The sequence below is a fragment of the Pleurodeles waltl genome, chromosome 2_2 (genome assembly GCF_031143425.1).
Source record: "Pleurodeles waltl isolate 20211129_DDA chromosome 2_2, aPleWal1.hap1.20221129, whole genome shotgun sequence".
Classification (NCBI taxonomy): Eukaryota; Metazoa; Chordata; class Amphibia; order Caudata; family Salamandridae; genus Pleurodeles; species Pleurodeles waltl.
Window position 1 is genome coordinate 1,109,977,173 of NC_090439.1, and position 17,641 is coordinate 1,109,994,813.

Genomic DNA, 17,641 nt, shown 5'->3' on the forward strand with positions numbered 1-17,641 from the left:
TCAGAGCAGGCAGTGGTCCATAGGACCACTGCCTGCTCTGAAAAAATGTTTTCAGTGCCATTCACAACGGAGAAGGGGTCCCATGGAGACCCCTTCCCTTTTGCGAATGGGTTACCACCCATTTGACATGGGTGCAAAATGCAATTGGTTTGCGACCGCGTTCGCGGTCACAAACCAATCCTGCATTGCACTGAGACTCGCAATTAGAAAAGGAACACCCCTTCCTAATTGCGACTCGCAAACCCGTTTCGCTAACCAGGTTACCGAATCACAAAACGAGGTTTGTGCATTGCGATGTGCTTTTTGCACATCGCAAACAGCGAAATTCTCTGTTTGCGACCTGCAAAAAGCTTTCTACATCTGGCCCCAAGAAACTCCCGTGGATAGCGGCCTTGTTTAAACAAGCAAGAAGAAATCATCTTTAAAGCATCTCCCACCTCACTCCAGAAGCACGAGTCCCCACTACTCTGCACCCGACTCCCCTGGCCTGTGTCCAGAGAAACCAACACCGCAGAGAGGACCCCAGGCGACTCCAACAACGTGTCCACCCTAAGCCGACCTCTCTGCACCCCCACGACGACGCCTGCAGAGGGAATCCAGAGGACCCCCCCTGACTGCGACTGCCCGGTTACAAAGAAACCTGACACCTGGAAGAAGCACTGCACCCGCAGCCCCCAGGACCGTGAAGAACCAACCACTGGTGCAGCCATGACCAGCAGGCGACCCTCAACCTTGCCCAGATGGTGGCTGGCCCGAGAAGCCCCCCTGTGCCCTGCCTGCATCGTCAGAGTGATCACTGGGTCCCTCCATTGATTTCTATACAAAACCTGACGCCTTGTTTGCATACGGCACCCGCCCGCCCCTGTGCTGCTGAGGGTGTATTTTGTGTGCCTGCTTGGGACCCCCCAAGTGCTCTACAAAACCCCCCTGGTCTGCTCCCCAAGGACGCAGGTACTTACCTGCTAGCAGACTGGAACCGGAGCACCCCAAGTCTCCATAGGTGCCTATGGTTTTTGGGCCCCTCTTTGACCTCTGCACCTGACCGGCCCTGTGTTGCTGGTGCTGGGTGTTTGGGGTTAGCTTGAACCCCCAACGTGGGTTGCCTAAGCCCCGGAGACTGAACTTGTAAGTCCTGTACTTACCTCAAAAACTAACCTGTACTTACCTCCCCCAGGAACTGTTGAATTTTACAGTGTCCTCTTTAAAATAGCTTATTGACATTTTCTGCCAAACTGTGTCCATTACTGTTTTTATTCAAAGTCCTATCTTTACCTATGCAACGTACCTTACATTTGATGTACTTACCTGCAATCTGAATCTTGTGGTTCTAAAATAAATTAAGAAAATAATATTTTTCTATATAAAAACCTATTGGCCTGGAGTCAAGTCATTGAGTGTGTGTTCTCATTTATTGCCTGTGTGTGTACAACAAATGCTTAACACTACCCTCTGATAAGCCTAACTGCTCGACCACACTACCACAAATAGAGCATTAGTATTATCTATTGTTGCCTCTGTCAAGCCTCTGGGGAACCCCTGGTCTCTGTGCACACTGTCTCTCACTTTGAGATAGTATATAGCTTCCTACAATTGTAAATTGAAATGCAAGATCACCCTTAGTGCTTCAAGAGCATGAAAGTGTAAACCTTTAGTGCAAAATCATCAGGATTGTGGAAACGCTGTTGGGAATACAAATCACAGTTTGATAAGAAAAAACACATTTAGGTGCACAATTGTACAGTACACAGAGAAAATTGATTGACCTCGCATTTTGGTGCAAAGAAACCCCCGGGGACAACATTAACATGAGTGTGGAATTAGTTTAAGAGCCTAAATCTCATTTAGATGTAAAGTCACGGTTTTGCAAAATCACTCTTGGTGCAATGTAGACAGAACTGTGGTTGTGCCTGTAGGAACAAAATTGCAATAATGTGCAAAATCTCCCTTAGTGCAACAGCACAAATGTAGAAACAGTTTTGGGAGCACAAATCTAGTTTAGGAGCACAAACACATTGAGGTACAAAATCACAATTGGTGCAGCACCAACAAGAGTTAAGAATCTTTTTTAGGAGCACAACTGAAACTTCATTCCAGTGGCGCTTCGCTTCAGCGTCCATGCATAGCAATGGGAAGCACTCTTTTAGGCAGAAGGACTAAAAAGCTTGTCTGTCCTGAGTCAAAATGTGAATGACACTTTCCATAAGCAATAGCTAAAGAGAACTGACCCAAAGTCCTTCTTGTGTGTGTTTTTGGATTTCATGGCATGAGCTCTGGTGAACAGCTGGATATTTTGGTAGCCACACCTAAAACAGGAGTAAAATCTAATCCCAAGTAAACATGATACTCAAACAACAGTGCTATTAATATTGCACAGACCTACTTACCACTCAGGTACCCTCAACCAGTCCTTTCTCCCAGTTTTCATCATCTTCCATCCAACTCACTCTAAGTTGTAGTTGAGAGTCTATAACAATAATTCCAGGTCTAGCAATGCGAGACCTCCCTCCCTTGGGGTCTAACTTCAACATATCCAGGTTCTCCCGGCTTCTCTTTTCTGTCCAGATTAATGATATCAAAAGCTTGTCTAATTCTCTAAAGGTGTGACACCTTGATGGCCAGAAGGTGTCCTGTATGACATACTGTTATCTTGGGAGAAAGACCATTTTGGCCAGCACTATCCTCTGCATGATGAACGGTGATGGATTGTTCCAGAGCCTAATTGGGCTGTGGACCCTTCCAACACTCTCCCCATATTGTATGTATACAGTCAATGTGAGCCCCATGGACCCACAAATACCTACATTTTCAGTTTCCCACAGCAAGCCTAAATCTCTGCAATTAGTCTGCAGGTGCAAATCTCCCCATCTTCTCCATGGAAAAGAAGAGGGTCTTCCCTCTGTTAGTGCGCAAGCCAGAAGCTTTCACAAAATAGTCTAGCGCCTGGAGTAGAACCTGCAGTGAGTTTTGTGGTTGTATGTTATTTACAGCGTGTCTTCCACCTTTATAGCCACCATGTGACTCCTGGCACCCACCCTTATGCTTCATGCATGCAGTACCTCCCTCAGCCTCACCTCCAAGCGCTATAATTCTAAAGTGAACGGGAGGGGTGACAGGGGACATACCTGCCTTGTGCCGCTCTCCACCCACGTTAACTTCTACACCAGGCCCCCAAATGTAATCTTAACTATCAGATTCATATATAGGATGGAGAGTAAACTCCTGAAACCAGACAATAAGCCCATGGCTTCAAACACTAGCATTGTCTACTCCCAATCCAAGGTACTGAATGCCTTCTGTATGTCAAGCACAAATTCATCTTCTCTGGTTGGTGGCAAGCAGTACATGGTTGAAAATGGTGCTTCGCCCTGGCAAAAAGCTGATCTGATCTTCATGAAAAAGTGAGATTATCACCCTAACCAGCCTGGAGGGCAGCACTTTACTCAGTATTTTAACATTTGGGTTCATCATTGATAATGGGCGGTAAGATGCTGCATAGAGTTCATCTTTATCAGATTTGAACATTAGTAGTATGATGGCTTGCCTTATCATGGCTGAGAACCTAACCAGCAGCCTACAAATACTTCCCTCAACTTCTAAGAGATTTGGTCAATGTATGATTGATAAAATTCTGCTGCAAGGCAATCCCGTGGATTGCCCTTTGCCATATCTCGAATAGCCTCAGGTATTTCCTCCCTTTGTAAATCCTGACCTAGATTGCTGTTTGATCTGGTGTCAGCACCAAGAGTCTAATGTTACCTGGGCAAGTCCTAGCCGGCCCTTCACAATGTGTCGGGTTTCTGGATAGCTGTGCGAGACACTGCAGTAATGTTTCATTTATTCTTGCCTGTATCACTGCAAATGTCCCGTCTATCCAATGCAGTCCCAATATCTCCGGGTTAGGCCTCTCTCTTTTCAATAGACATGCCAACTATTTCCCTAGCTTGTCACTTTGACCTCTGTCTGTATTCTTTATGTGTGAATTTATGAAGTGTGCCCCAAGTTTTTCTTATTTCACGTTTTGCTTCTAGGATTTGGCATCTGCTGTAGGGGCTTGTTATCTCTATTTACTGTATGTCAGACAATGTTTTCTTCCATCGGATCAGCAATTGCTCCATTCATGCCTGATGCCCCAAATTATGCTTGCACGTTCCCCTCCTAGAAACAACTTCAGTGCCTCCCATTTAGTTCTCCTACTATGTTTAAAGCCTCAATTTAGGTGCTGATTACAGTACCCTGTCCCCTTGAAATCCAGGGTCCTACAGAGCCTCCATATTCAGTCTTCATGTTGGACCTCAGGTGTTGGCCTGTTGCCAGGCTGTAGCCACATATGAGGAGTGATTGAATAGGACTCTCTACAGACATCCAGCTTCATCAATCTTTCCACTTAACTCCAGAAGTACCAATACTTAGTACAGTTTACTATATGTATTGTGAGTTCTAGAATGGCGAGAACACTTTGTGCTCACAGGATTTGGAGCCTCCATTTATCTGTGTATCCTGTGTCTTCCGTCTTTCCTTTCAAGGTTGTTGAGATATGGGGTTGCTTGTAGCCTCTTATGGGATGTCTCGCCCTGGCTTCGTCTAGGACACAGTTAAAGCTCCCTTCCCAGCTTGCCGCGTCTCTAAGGGTGGGGTTCCCACGTCCAGTAATGTCCAGAAAAAGGACTTGTCATCTGAGTTTGGAGCATATAAATTAAAAAGTGTTATCTCTTCCCTATCTAGCAGCCCATGAACCAACATATATCTACCTTCTATGTGCGATTCGGAATAATGAATCTGGACAGGGGACTCCAGGTGATGTCCATATTGACAGGTGTGTGAGTATAACTGCCCTTTTCACTTCTTGACCTTCTTTTCCTCATCCAGTGGCGGGTCTATTAAAGGAAAGCCACCTGCATTTTGCGTCGACTAAAAACCGAATGGCTTCTGCATCATTTAGTCTAGTACCCCAGTCCTCTAGTATTCCATGTCAATATTCTTATTAGTTTCTGTTTCAATGTATTCTCTTCGTCCAAGCCTACACTCACCTCTTTTAAATCCCCAACCAACTGTGACCCCTCCCTGGGGGTGGAGAGGTGGAGAAGGGAGATGGAAGGGTGGTGGGCTCTTCCCCATGGCACCCTGGATGCATATGTCACCTTTCTGAGTTCAGTTGGTATTAATGTTATTGTGTAACGTGCTATTGGAAAGATAGGGAGAGTCATAGTGATAACTTAACTGCGAGTTACTTCCCTTCTGAGAAGATCTGGGTACTCCAGTAGGAGAACTCCAGATGATGCGTAACTCAAATGTGCATGCTCAACCTGGTAGAACTTCTTGTTTGTAATAATTATAAATGCTTTAACACCTCACTTCGCTGAGGTGTTACACCCCACAGCTCTCTACAACAGGCACCCAAAAAGCACCATGCATTTGTTGCTGATGGCCTCTTCACCTAGTTTCATACCCAGCACTACCCCTCCAGGGATGCAGCAAAACCCTTTGGCTACTAGTTTACAGAGAAGGGAACTGTCTGCAGTTGAGGTAATATGTGTGTTCGCATGTTAATGCTGTTTGAACTTGTATTTATGGTTCATTAATAAAAAGCCTTCATTATTAGGGTGAGCGCTGTACATAAACATTATAAGGTCACACTGCACTACTGACAGTGGTTCCAGTAAAAAAAAATTACACTTTTGAAAACTTTAACAATATGAGACTAAGTATAATACTCCCAGAATGCTCTCTGATTAGATGCAAATGTTTTCAGAAGCTTATAAGCAAGAGTGATTATACTTAGGTTTCAAAATAAAATGTTTAGGAAAAAATGCAAGTAGGATAAATATAGTTTTGTTACTATGAAATTGTGGGTGCTATTTCTTTGAAGCGTCATTTAGTAAAATGTGTTCATGCATGCTAGTATTTCCAAAAAGTAGTCCTAATGGAAGAATCCTTATAACCATTTTCAACAAAATTATGGGAAGCATGAAAATAAACAAGCACTGGCAAAGCCAACTGATCCAACATTTTTTTGTGAGTCTTTTGGTTTTGTCAATGCATGTTTTGTTTTGACGCGGCTTTTGTAACACTTTGTTGTTTTGGGAGCTGCCATGCCCTCACCATTGTTACAAACACTGGCAAAAAGAAAAAACGTTTTTGGTCTCAAAAGCAAACATAGCCACCAGTGGCTCTTCCCTGAGTGAGTCTAAGGGGGACGGTGGCCTCCATGTTCTTTGCAGGGGGGGGTCCGCTCAAGTTTCATTATGCCACTAATTGCCACAGTAGTTCCTGGCACTGAACAAAACTACTTTGTGTGCCAAATTGCTCCTTATGGAAGAGCAGAATGTCCTCACTCACAGTAAAGCCAGCCCATAGATAGAAAGAGAAATAGAAGTTTTAATAAAAACGAAATGTCTTTGTTAACGTCAGACTTAATTAGCGACCCAATTTTAAAGAAAGTTTTAAAAGTGCACCCATGGTGTGTCTTAAAATTAGTGGCTTTCATGAATTCACAAGAATTTCCAGAAGTATACCAGGAAATCGTACTCCTAGAAGATATTTGTGAACTGTATTTTAGCATGAGCAAATATGCATGTGTAGATTTGCTCATGTGAAAATATAATGAACGTTTACAAGTTCACTTTCCCGCCAACAATTTTTTTTCCTAACCCTGGAAGAACGTCCACTTCTGCCATTGTCAGGAGTAAATTTCAAACCTTTCTCATTATGGGAAAAGATTAGAGAAGTGCTGGTGAAAATCCTTAAAACGTACAAGTTAGTAGATTTGCAGACTCAAAGGCATTCCAGCCCTGGAACTATTGCGTACTGTTTCCTCCAGCCCAAGTATGGAGATCTGCGGAAAGGTGGCAAAATAAGGAAATTGCTATAGTAGGGATTACAATTGCAAGTATTCAAGCCCTACTATAGTAGTAGGCCTGGCATAATCAGAGAGGCTATTATCAGAGCTCTTACATAATGAGATTGCTGCCATAATTTGTCACCGCACTACATGGCACCAAAGGGATAATTCGATTTTTTTACAGGACAAGTAGATTTAAGAAGCAACCTGTCCCTTGGACAAGTACATATTTGATTAAATTCCACACCCCTGACCTCCCAATTAGAAGGGAGGGGCAAGAAGTCCTGTTAGTGAAATCATTCATCTTATCATCGCTGCTCAACCCCAGCCCATTTCAAGTCTTGTATGGCTCCCTAGATCTGCAACATAATCGTATGCCTCTGGGGAGTGGCTTCTGTTCAGGTCTGTGCTGTCCTCATATGCATCACCAGGAAAATTCTGATGCAGTTTTGCACCTGGCTTGCCCTCTACTGTTAGTGTACCATCACTCTGCACCACTACTCTTTGTTTCAGTGCACCCTCCCCTACCCTTCTGTACCCTCCAACCTGCCCCATCCTCCCCGCAGTCATTGTCTCTGCCAAAGACCAAATGTGGACCCCCTGAGAGGTCAACTCAGTGGCCTCTGCATCTGTTGGCTGAGCATCTCTAACTAGTGCCACAGCCCTTCTGGAGTATTAAAGAAATAAGAGCAACCTCCCTGGACGATTCTCAACCTGGCAGGGTAGAGCAACATATATTTAACATTCATGCCTGTCAGTGTCTTCTTCACTGACATAAAGAATCTTCTGAGTGCTGGACCTTCTGGTTATAATCCTAGAAAATCCTGATACCACTGTTGTCACAAGTAGTGCCTTCCAATGTTCTCCCATGCTGTAATATTAGGACCTTATCCCTGTAGTTCAGGATCCTGGAGATGATGGCCCTGGAAGGAGCCACCGAGGGTGGAGGAGATGGAGGGGTTCTATGTGCCCGCTACACCATGAAGCAGGCTGATAAACCCGTGGGTACAGGGTATATATTATCCATTTCTCTATAAATCTTCTGGTATCACTACACCCTAGGAACCCCACAAAGTGGAGATTGGTTCTCCATAACCTTCCTTCAGCAACCTTGGTCTTACGTTCGAGGAGACAGTTCAGCTCCGACAGCAGTTGACTGTAGTCTTTATGGTAGTCACTTCCACTTTCATTTCAGCCACTTATTTTTCTGTTTGCTGTGATTTTTAACTTAATTTCCAAAGGTCTATCCTGGGGAGGTTGACTTCTTTTGAGATTGAGATGATATCAACCTTATTTTCCAGTGTGTGTCATGATCACCCACAGAATCTTTGGTACCGAACATTCCTCAGGCGAATGTGGTTTCCTCAGGTCTCCCGACTTCAAGACGAATCTACCCAACACCCCTATCACAAGCTTTTCCAAGCATGTTTCCTGAGTCACCCTTGGCGCTCTATCCTTAACTATGTTTGTTAACTGTGGACCTCCAACTTTGAGATGTCATTTCACTTTCAGGGGCTGTATTTATTGGTGGAGCTTCTCAGCAACTCTCTCAACCCATTGGGCAACACCACATTTCTGTGTTCATCTCTCACACTTTATTAGACCTTTTGTAGGACTCCAGTGACCAACTCTGTTAGTCTGATTCTTTCTCAGCCCTTCTCTGCCACCCCAATATTCCTCATGAGCCCTGATCGAAATCCACTACTTTACTGATCGTCACCCCTGCTACAGGGGCTGCTGGGCACAAGTGTTAAGCACTAGTTCTTCTGCCATTTCCTCACTGCTAACGAGAGGTGGGTGGAAGGGCGACCCATGCCACCAGCAAGTCCAGTCCATTGAGGAGTCCCAACAAGGTGCGTCCTTCAGTTGCTTAGCTTCTGTTTTGCTAATGTCAGGCTTTCCCCTGCAGCTCTCTCGCTTGCATGGCGTGTGGGGCCTCTTATGGTACTGGATGCCACCATGCCTAGGGCAGGGGCCTCTGAGTGCCAAAAGGGAGTACTTTCACTCGTCTGCTCTCTCTGCTATCCCGCTGGCTCTTCTTGCTGTCAGGCCGCTTTCTTGATGGGCCGGGCACTGGGGTCTGCTCTGCTCTTGCTGTGGGTCATCTCATCTCCCCCAGACCCTTTAACACCTCTGTGCTGCCATTGGGACATGGCACCAAGGGTCCACAGCTCAGCCAGAGCACAGAGTTGTGTTATTCGGGCCTACTGTCTCTCCAACCCACAGCGCCATCTGGACACCGTTTTGCAAGGTACTAGCGCGAGCCCTGCAGATCATCGAATTCCAGAATTTTGAAGTTGCAGCAGCCCTAACCAACCCCGCCTTCGACTGCCTCCCTGTGGTTCTTGAAGAGAAATTCAATCTCTGGGGCCTAGGATGATGGTGGGTTATGGCAAGAGGGATCTGGAGTTCCAGGTTATTCAATGCTGTCAAGGAATTGGTCTCTGTCCATGGTCATGAAGTCCTACCATGTGCCGTTATTTAGCTTCTCCAAGCTTTCAAAAGAAACAGGCGCAATTGCAATACAGTTTTTTTTATCTTAAACATAATTCAAACATTCCCAATTTTTTTTTCTTACGTTGATCAAGAATCTCTCTAATTCACAAAGATCAGAGAAGACAATAATCAAGCTGGGCCATCATACTTAAAAATAAATGATTGATTGCAATATATCCCCAATGCATTTTGGGCACAATTACCTTTCATGAGGAGGAACCATCCGTTCCTCTGCTTCATGCCTTTTCGGTATTGTTCCTAAACACAGGGCAGTATTGGCAGACAATTGATGATTACCCCGATGAAGGGTAATTGTGCCCGAATTGCATTGAGGCCGGGCTTCAATTAGTCCATTATTTTTAAATATGATGAAGAAGCTTGATTATTGTCTCATATGATCTTCATGAGTAATTGATGAATGAAATGGATTCTTGATGAACTTCAGAAAAACTCAACAAATTTCCCTTAAAAACCTTTGGGCATGTTTGATTTATGTTTAAAATAAAAAGATGGATAAAATAGTGTAAGAAGGCTATTGCAGGGTGATCTTAAGTCCTTTGCTTCGCTACCGGAGGACTTTCATCTGACTGCCTCCCAACGGTGGAGATATGTCCATCTACAACACTGCCTTCGGAGTAGGGTTGGGTGACCACCTTGGAACGTCAGAGATTACCCAACAGAAAAATATTTACACCACTGGGGCCGCTTCAGATGCATTATGGCTGGCTTCTACAATCTCTTAAGGTCCCACCTGTATGCCTCCCCTCCCCCTTATGTCACAGTTATGTGTTAAATGACAAAATGCTACACAGGTTACTTACACTTCCATTGACGGGCACAAGCTGCTTGCCGGCTTTGGTAAAGGACTTGCTCCCTTACTTGAACTGATGGCCAGACACGGTGCAACACTCTACATAATCTTCATGATTGTCCACCCTCAATTGACCTGTGGCAATGGACAGGGTGGACTCCCACTAAGGCAGTAGACATACAGCTCCCTTTGCCACAAAATCTGATCATGCTACACGAATCGGCCACATTCACCACTCTGACCATCCTTGAGAAACGTCTTCTCTCTACAGCTTTGACCACGTACTCTCTGCCACTGGAGATCCTGTCACTTACCCTCCCACGATGAATGGTTTACTGAAATGTACAAAGCTGCCTCCTGTGAGAGGCTGATATACAAGGTGCAGGATAAGTTTGACCTCTACCTCGAAATGTGGTCGGCATTTGGGGGTGACATAAGATGGGTGGGGGACTGCTAGGCTACCTTTCACGTTTACTGCGCCCTAGGCCTGTGTTTCTCATTTACCTAATTTCTTTTCTTTTATTCCTGTCTCCCCCCCCTCATTATTTCCAACCACTCCCTTCAGGTCCTTCTCCCCTCCCCTTTCTCTGCCTTCCCCATTTCCTGCATACTTGGCAGTTCAACACCCAGAGGGTATACAGTATCCGATACTCCTTTGGTTAACTTGCCTGACCCATCTTTTCATATTCTACAGATGAACCGATCTGCATTACCCGGGAGCACCGTACCTACTTTATGCACCCTGTTTTCTCCCTCCCTCATGTCCATTGGTTCCCTCCAGCACAGTACATAGTGCTTCACAGTCGCCAAATGTACCCCTCATAGAACCTACACTTGTTTATTCACAGCTTCTATGAGAGGGTGCTTCCTTCCTAGGCCAAGGCCTGGACAGGCCACCATTTCTCTTGTACGTTTTCATTTCAAAATATGATTTCTAGATAGATCACTTCCTGTACCTTATAAGCCACTTATCCCGTTCATGCACGGTAATGGGACACTTGCTCTCGCATTGACATATGCACGCACATGTATACCAGTCGCGGCTTGCAGGTCGCAGAGCGTGATGGCGGCGCACAGGAATGATTCGGGGCACAAAAATATTTTTAAAACTCACTTACTTCTGCTCCCGTGCCGCTCCTCTGCTCCTCCGTCTCGCTGGAGCTGCAGGCACAGGCTCCTGGCCTGCACTGCGGCCAATCTCGATGCTGCTCAGAGTCAGGATTGGCTGGGAGTGCCCAGCCAGGGCGCTCCCAGGCAGACTGGGAGCCTGTGCAGGCTCTCTCCAGCCCGTCAACTGTACTGCTGGGCTGGTAAGAGCCCTGTGCGCATGTGTGTTTGGCCGGCCCGAGGCAGCTAGCCATACATGCATGCGCAGTAAGGGGGAGCGTGTCACCCTGTGGCCACGCCCCTTTCCCCCAAAAACGATCATAAACCAAGTTTATGATTGTTTTGGGGGAAAAGGTTTGCAGCTGCTGCTGCTGGCCGGGGGGGCAACGCTCCTCCGCCCTTATGGAGGAGCCGCCCCTGATACCCATCATGTTAATATTGAGGAACTGGAAAGCCACCTGTTTGATCTATTTACTGTGTATTGGCCTCTACCATGGCTGGTCGTGCATTGGCTGTACATTTAGAAATGTACTTTTGAAAACGGAAATTAAAACATCACAAAAAAAGAAATATTTTAAGAACGCTTTATTGCAAGTGCGTCTATTTTTGTTGAAACTGGAGAAGCTAAATGATGATGCAAGATGGGGACTTCACCGCCTAAGTTTGGGAAATGATTATTTCTGACACCTGAAGTGGACGGGTAGGAGGGAAGGAGGTGCATCTTAGCCCCCATCGACGTCACTTCCACCTGTCTTCATTATCGTCACTTCCACTTGTCTCCTTACTTCTGACACAAACTGACCCATTGACAATGATACACATACCCTCTTAGCAAACTCCTACAACCCTCCAAAAATGATTTCTTCTACATTCACCCTGCTAAACTGCAGAATTCACCGTCATTGCGAAGTCAACAGGGTGAAATGTAGAAACATATTTTGTGTCCTTTCAAACCTGCGTGTAAAACCTATTATTTTTTCGGGAGTTAATAAACAAAAATTTGGAGAAAAGGGTCTCATTCGGCCCAATATTTGAACTCCTCCTCCAGTCCCCTGCTCCACGCTTGTTCGCAAGCACGCCAGACGCCACCGTCCTTAGCGCTGTAGCAGGGCTTCGGGCCGCTCAGCAGACTCCGGCGCGTGTGCTGCGGGAAGACAGCTTTGCAGGGTGACCAGGCTCCCGGATTTTCCGGGAAAGTCCCTGTTTTTCACCAGCTGTCCCGGCAGATTTCGGGAAATTCAGTTCATGTCCCGGTTTTTAGGGAGGGTCGCCTGAAAATGGTGGGAGGTGATTTTTTTGGTTTTCCAAAGCAGAGATAGTTAGCAAGTGGTGGCAGAAACCAATTCAATGAACAGCCATTCATTACTCTGGCTATAACAATCGCATTTTATTTATGTTCTTAGCGCCTCTCCTGTAGTTCTGTGCAGATAAGCGCTGCCATTCTGTGCGCTCGGTTGAAGTAAAGTTGTAGTCCTTCTGTTTTTGTGAATTTTTGGCTTTAAACTTCTGGTCCCCCTAGGCTGGTGGGATGTTGTGACTCGTGAGACCCTGCAGCCAGACGCTCGGGCGGCCAGACCCACTCCACCTGCCCGCGGGCCCGGAAGATGGATACCCGCAGACAGAGTAAATAAATCCCTCGGGCGGCGGCAGCAGATCCGTCACCTCACGCCGCTGAGTTCCAGCGTCGCCTCGAGCGGTGCCATTTATCTGCGGCACCCGGCGGCAGCAGCGGCGGAGCGGAGCGCATCCATCACTCCCCGTCTCTTCCCGGACCAGCTCCGGGAACACGTCGCTGCTGTCAGCGCGGGAGAAGGACACTAAACGCGGATTCACGACTATTTTATTTTCTGCGTTTTTTTCTTTGTTTATGTCCACTTGTAGCATCCGCTGGCGCCGAGAAGTGATGGCATATATGTGTTATTTGTGTGTAAAACGTTTTGTTTTACACTCACAGTGCATGCGTCTTGCATCGTTCTGTTTGTATCCCTTAGCGCCCACTTTGTCATCAACTGCACAACACGTGTGTGTAAAAATACCACAGCCGGCTCCCCCCGGTGGCTGAGAAATAGAGGAAGGAATACTGCCGGTGCATGCTGGCAGGGGCAAGGAGCCCTTTTAAAGGTGGTTGGTGTTTTTTCTGTATCTCCAGATCTTGTGGGGGTGCCAACGGATCATCTTTCAATACACGGAAAACAAGCCAGTGCTTAATTTGTGCTTGTTGTTTCCGGGTCCGGAGCACCGGCACTTATTTTTGAGGGTCGGCATTTATTTTTTTTATGCCTCAAACATTTGCTGCATGTTTAAGAGGCGAGTTTTGGGCACTGGCACATTTTTATTTACAAATTAAGCATTGAGAAAAGCACTGTATGGGAAGTAAAGTTTTCTCCTAAATCTACTGTTCTTTAAAACGCTTCCTGTGTAGCATGCGAAAAACATAAGTTCCAATTCACAAAGGTATTTTGGCTATAAAAGTAAGTTTTCGGCCACAATAAAACACTTAGGTGGTCATTACAACCCTGGCGGACGGTGTTAAAGCGGCAGTAAGACCACCAACAGGCCGGCGGCAAAAAAATTGTAATTACGACTGTGGCGGAAACCGCCAACAAAGACAGCCACTTTAACACTCCGACTGCCACAGCGGTACAAACAAACAGCGCAGCGGTCATCGCCAACAGACAGGCGGAAGACAATGTACCGCCCACACTATTATGACAGGCCAATCCGCCACCTTTTCTGGGGCAGATTCATCACGGATAAAAACACGGCGGAAACAGGAATTTCGAAGGGAAAACGCTCACCTCTACACACTCCACGAGGAACGAGGACACCATGGACCCGGAACTCCAAATCCTACCTGCAATAGTCTTCCTGCTCCTGTACCAGGAGCACGAACGCCGGCGGCGAAGACCACGGTGAGTACTGCACCTACGACACAGGGGAGGGGGGAGGCAAAAAACAGGGACACACACACACAACACCCCCACCCCCACCCTCACCCACTACAGCACACACACTAATACATATCTATACATTATAGTTACACCCCCCAACCCCCCGGAAGAATGCAAAGACAAAAGGAAATGAGTGTAACCATTGTAATCTATTAAAATGCAGTACGCAAAAATATACATATATACACTATTAACAAAATATGCACCAAGAATAGTAGTCCAGGTATTGCACCATTTATAGTCCGTGGACCACTGGGACCCAAAATGCATGGGCGAGGCCCACACTCGATACCAGATAAAAACAGAGAGAACACTGCAGGGGCATCAGATGGAAATACAACAGGCACCTCAGAGGGAAGGGAGGGGGGGGGCACCTCAGCCAGATGAGTGCACAACGCCAGATCCACGAGGGAGCTCAATGCCCATTGAATTATCCTGGGGAGTGCAAAGCCACAGTCTCTCAAGTCTCTCCAGTGGGTGGGTTGCCCACTGCATTATCCTGGGGAGTGCAAAGCCACAGTCTCCCAAGTCTCTCCAGTGGGTGGGTTGCCCACTGCATTATCCTGGGGAGTGCAAAGCCACAGTCTCTCAAGTCTCTCCAGTGGGTGGGTTGCCCACTGCATTATCCTGGGGAGTGCAAAGCCACAGTCTCTCAAGTCTCTCCAGTGGGTGGTTTGCCCACTGCATTATACTGGGGAGTGCAAAGCCACAGCCTCTCAAGTCGATAACAGTCTCCACTGGTTCTGGACCCGTGACGGTCCCAGTTGCGTCAGTGCCCCTGCCGCTCATGGGCTAGCGGTGCTTGAGTTGGCGGTGCTTGAGTTGGCGGTGCCCTGTTCAGCGGTGCTTGCCCTGTCCAGCGGTGCTTGCCCTGTTCAGCGGTGCTTGATTTGGCGGTGCCCTGTTCAGCGGTGCTTGAGTTGGCGGTGCCCTGTTCAGCGGTGCTTGCCCTGTTCAGCGGTGCTTGAGTTGGCGGTGCCCTCTTCAGCTGTTCTTGAGTTGGCGGTGCCCTGTTCAGCGGTGCTTGAGTTGGCGTTGCCCTGTTCAGCGGTGCTTGAGTTGGCGGTGCCCTGTTCAGCGGTGCTTGAGTTGGCGGTGCCCTGTTCAGCGGTGCTTGCCCTGTTCAGCGGTGCTTGAGTTGGCGGTGCCCTGTTCAGCGGTGCTTGAGTTGGCGGCGCCCTGTTCAGCGGTGCTTGATTTGGCAGTGCCCAGTTCAGCGGTGCTTGATCTGGTGGTGCCCTGTTTAGCGGTACTTGCCCTGTTCAGCGGTGCTTGAGTTGGCGGTCCTTCATGGCCCAGCAGTGCTTGAGTTGGCGGTCCTTCATGGCCCAGTGGGTCTTGTTCTGGCGGTCCTTCATGGCCCAGCTGGGCTGGCGGTCCTTTATGGCCCAGCTGGGCTAGGGCTGGCGGGGCCCTCCTGGGCAGCTGGGCTAGGGCTGGCGGGGCCCTCCTGGGCAGCTGGGCTGGGGCTGGCGGGGCCCTCCTGGGCAGCTGGGCTGGGGCTGGCGGGCCCTCCTGGGCAGCTGGGCTGGGGCTGGTAGGGCCCTCCTGGGCAGCTGGGCTGGGGCTGGCGGTGGCCTCCTGGGCAGCGGGGATGATGGCGGTCTTCTCCGCCATGCTGCTCTTCCCAGACTTGCCGGGTTTCTTGTGGCCCTTCCCCACCTTGGGAGGTGTCACAGCTGAGTCCACACTCCCACCTCGACCCCGGGGAGCGGTTTGGGTGGCTGGAGTCTTCCCCCTCTCCTGCCGGGCACTGGCCAACTTCTGATGCTTTATGGGGGGGACTGGCTGTGCTGTGGCTCCGTGCCACACTGGCTGTCCTGGTGGCCGGTACACTCCACATACCTGTGACTACAGGCACCACTGGTCCCGGAGATGTTGTGGCTGAGGTGCTACTTCGGGACCTATGAGATGGACGGGGTGGGGGAGGTGTGGGAAAAAGGTCAAGGCTGGACAGGAAAAGTTTTTGGGACACACTGGGATGGGTAGCTGGAGGGGGTTTGGGAGTGGAGGAAGAGGTAGTGGTAGTAGGAGGTGTACGTTTGGTGAGTTTGGGTGCAGGTGCATGCGCTGGAGGCTGTCGTGAGGTGGATGGCTGTTGGGTGAGTGTGTGCCTGCGTTTGTGTATCTTGGGAGGGGGTGTCACAGACACACTGGGAGAGGACACAGGGGACGTGTGAATGGTAGTGGGGGTGGTGACTGCACGTGAGCGGGGTGTGCTGGTGAGGGACGCAGTGGCTGTAGAGGTAGTGCATGCAGGTGTATGTGTAGACGAGACTGCGAGGGAGGAGGGAGACGACGAGGAGGGGGACACAGTGGAGGCAGTGGATGTTGGTGTGTCTGCATGTGTCTGATGCTTGCGTGAGAGCCTGTGGGATGTGTGGTGCCTATGTTTGCCTGAGCTTCCCTTGTGTGGTGAGGTGTGTGCTGGCTGGTCTGATGGTGTGCTTGGGATAGGCAGAGGTACAGGGGATTGGGTCTGGGTGGAGGAAGTTGGATGGGGGGAGGCTAGACACAGGGACAATGGCTGCCATCAGTGCTGAGGCCAGAGTTTGAAAGGCTCGGTGAAGGGCCGCCTGACCAGAATGAATGCCCTCCAGAAATGCATTAGTTTGTTGCAACTGCCTTTCTACACCCTGGATGGCATTCAAAATGGTAGACTGCCCAACAGTGAGTGACCTGAGGAGCTCAATGGCCTCCTCACTGAGGGCAGCTGGGGTGATTGAGGCAGGGCCTGAGGTGCCTGGGGCGAAGGTGATGCCCAACCTCCTGGGTGAGCGGGCACGGGGCGATGGCTGAGGGGCTGCTGGGAGGGCGGTTCTGGTAGGGGGGGGTGGCGGCTGTACCTGTAGATGCCGGGGGCACAGATGTTGCCGCCACCACAAGGGAGCTCCCATCAGAGGACGAGTCCGTGTCGCTGGTGTCAGCTCCTGTCCCCGCCGTGGAGCTCCCCTCGCCCTCCGTCCCACTGGTGAATTCAGAGTCCGTAGAGTGGCCCTCCATGGCCTTGTGGGATGCAGCTCCCTCGTGCTCCGGTGCCTGATGATGCTAATGCACACAAGAACAGGGAAACCACAAAAAGGGGGAAGGGGACAGAATAAAGACATGTTGAGTGCATGGATTACCGCTACCGTTGGCGGACAAGACAGACACAGAAGCCCCCTGCACTACGCCGCGCTCTTGGGCTCTACAGTGCAATTCCTGGGAAATGGCCTACAAGGCTATGGACGACATCTGCACACATAGATGACACAGGGGCATGAATAGCTGTACTTGGCACTCTACAGAGGTGGGGTGGGGGGCCACCGGGCCATGCCTTACGGAGGGGCCTAGCCTACGGAACTCGCCCTGGCCTAGGGAAACCCACAGCCCTCCTCCCCCATCCAGACAACTCCACTGCGTGCAAAGTCAGCTGAATGAGAGTGTACTCACCCCCTT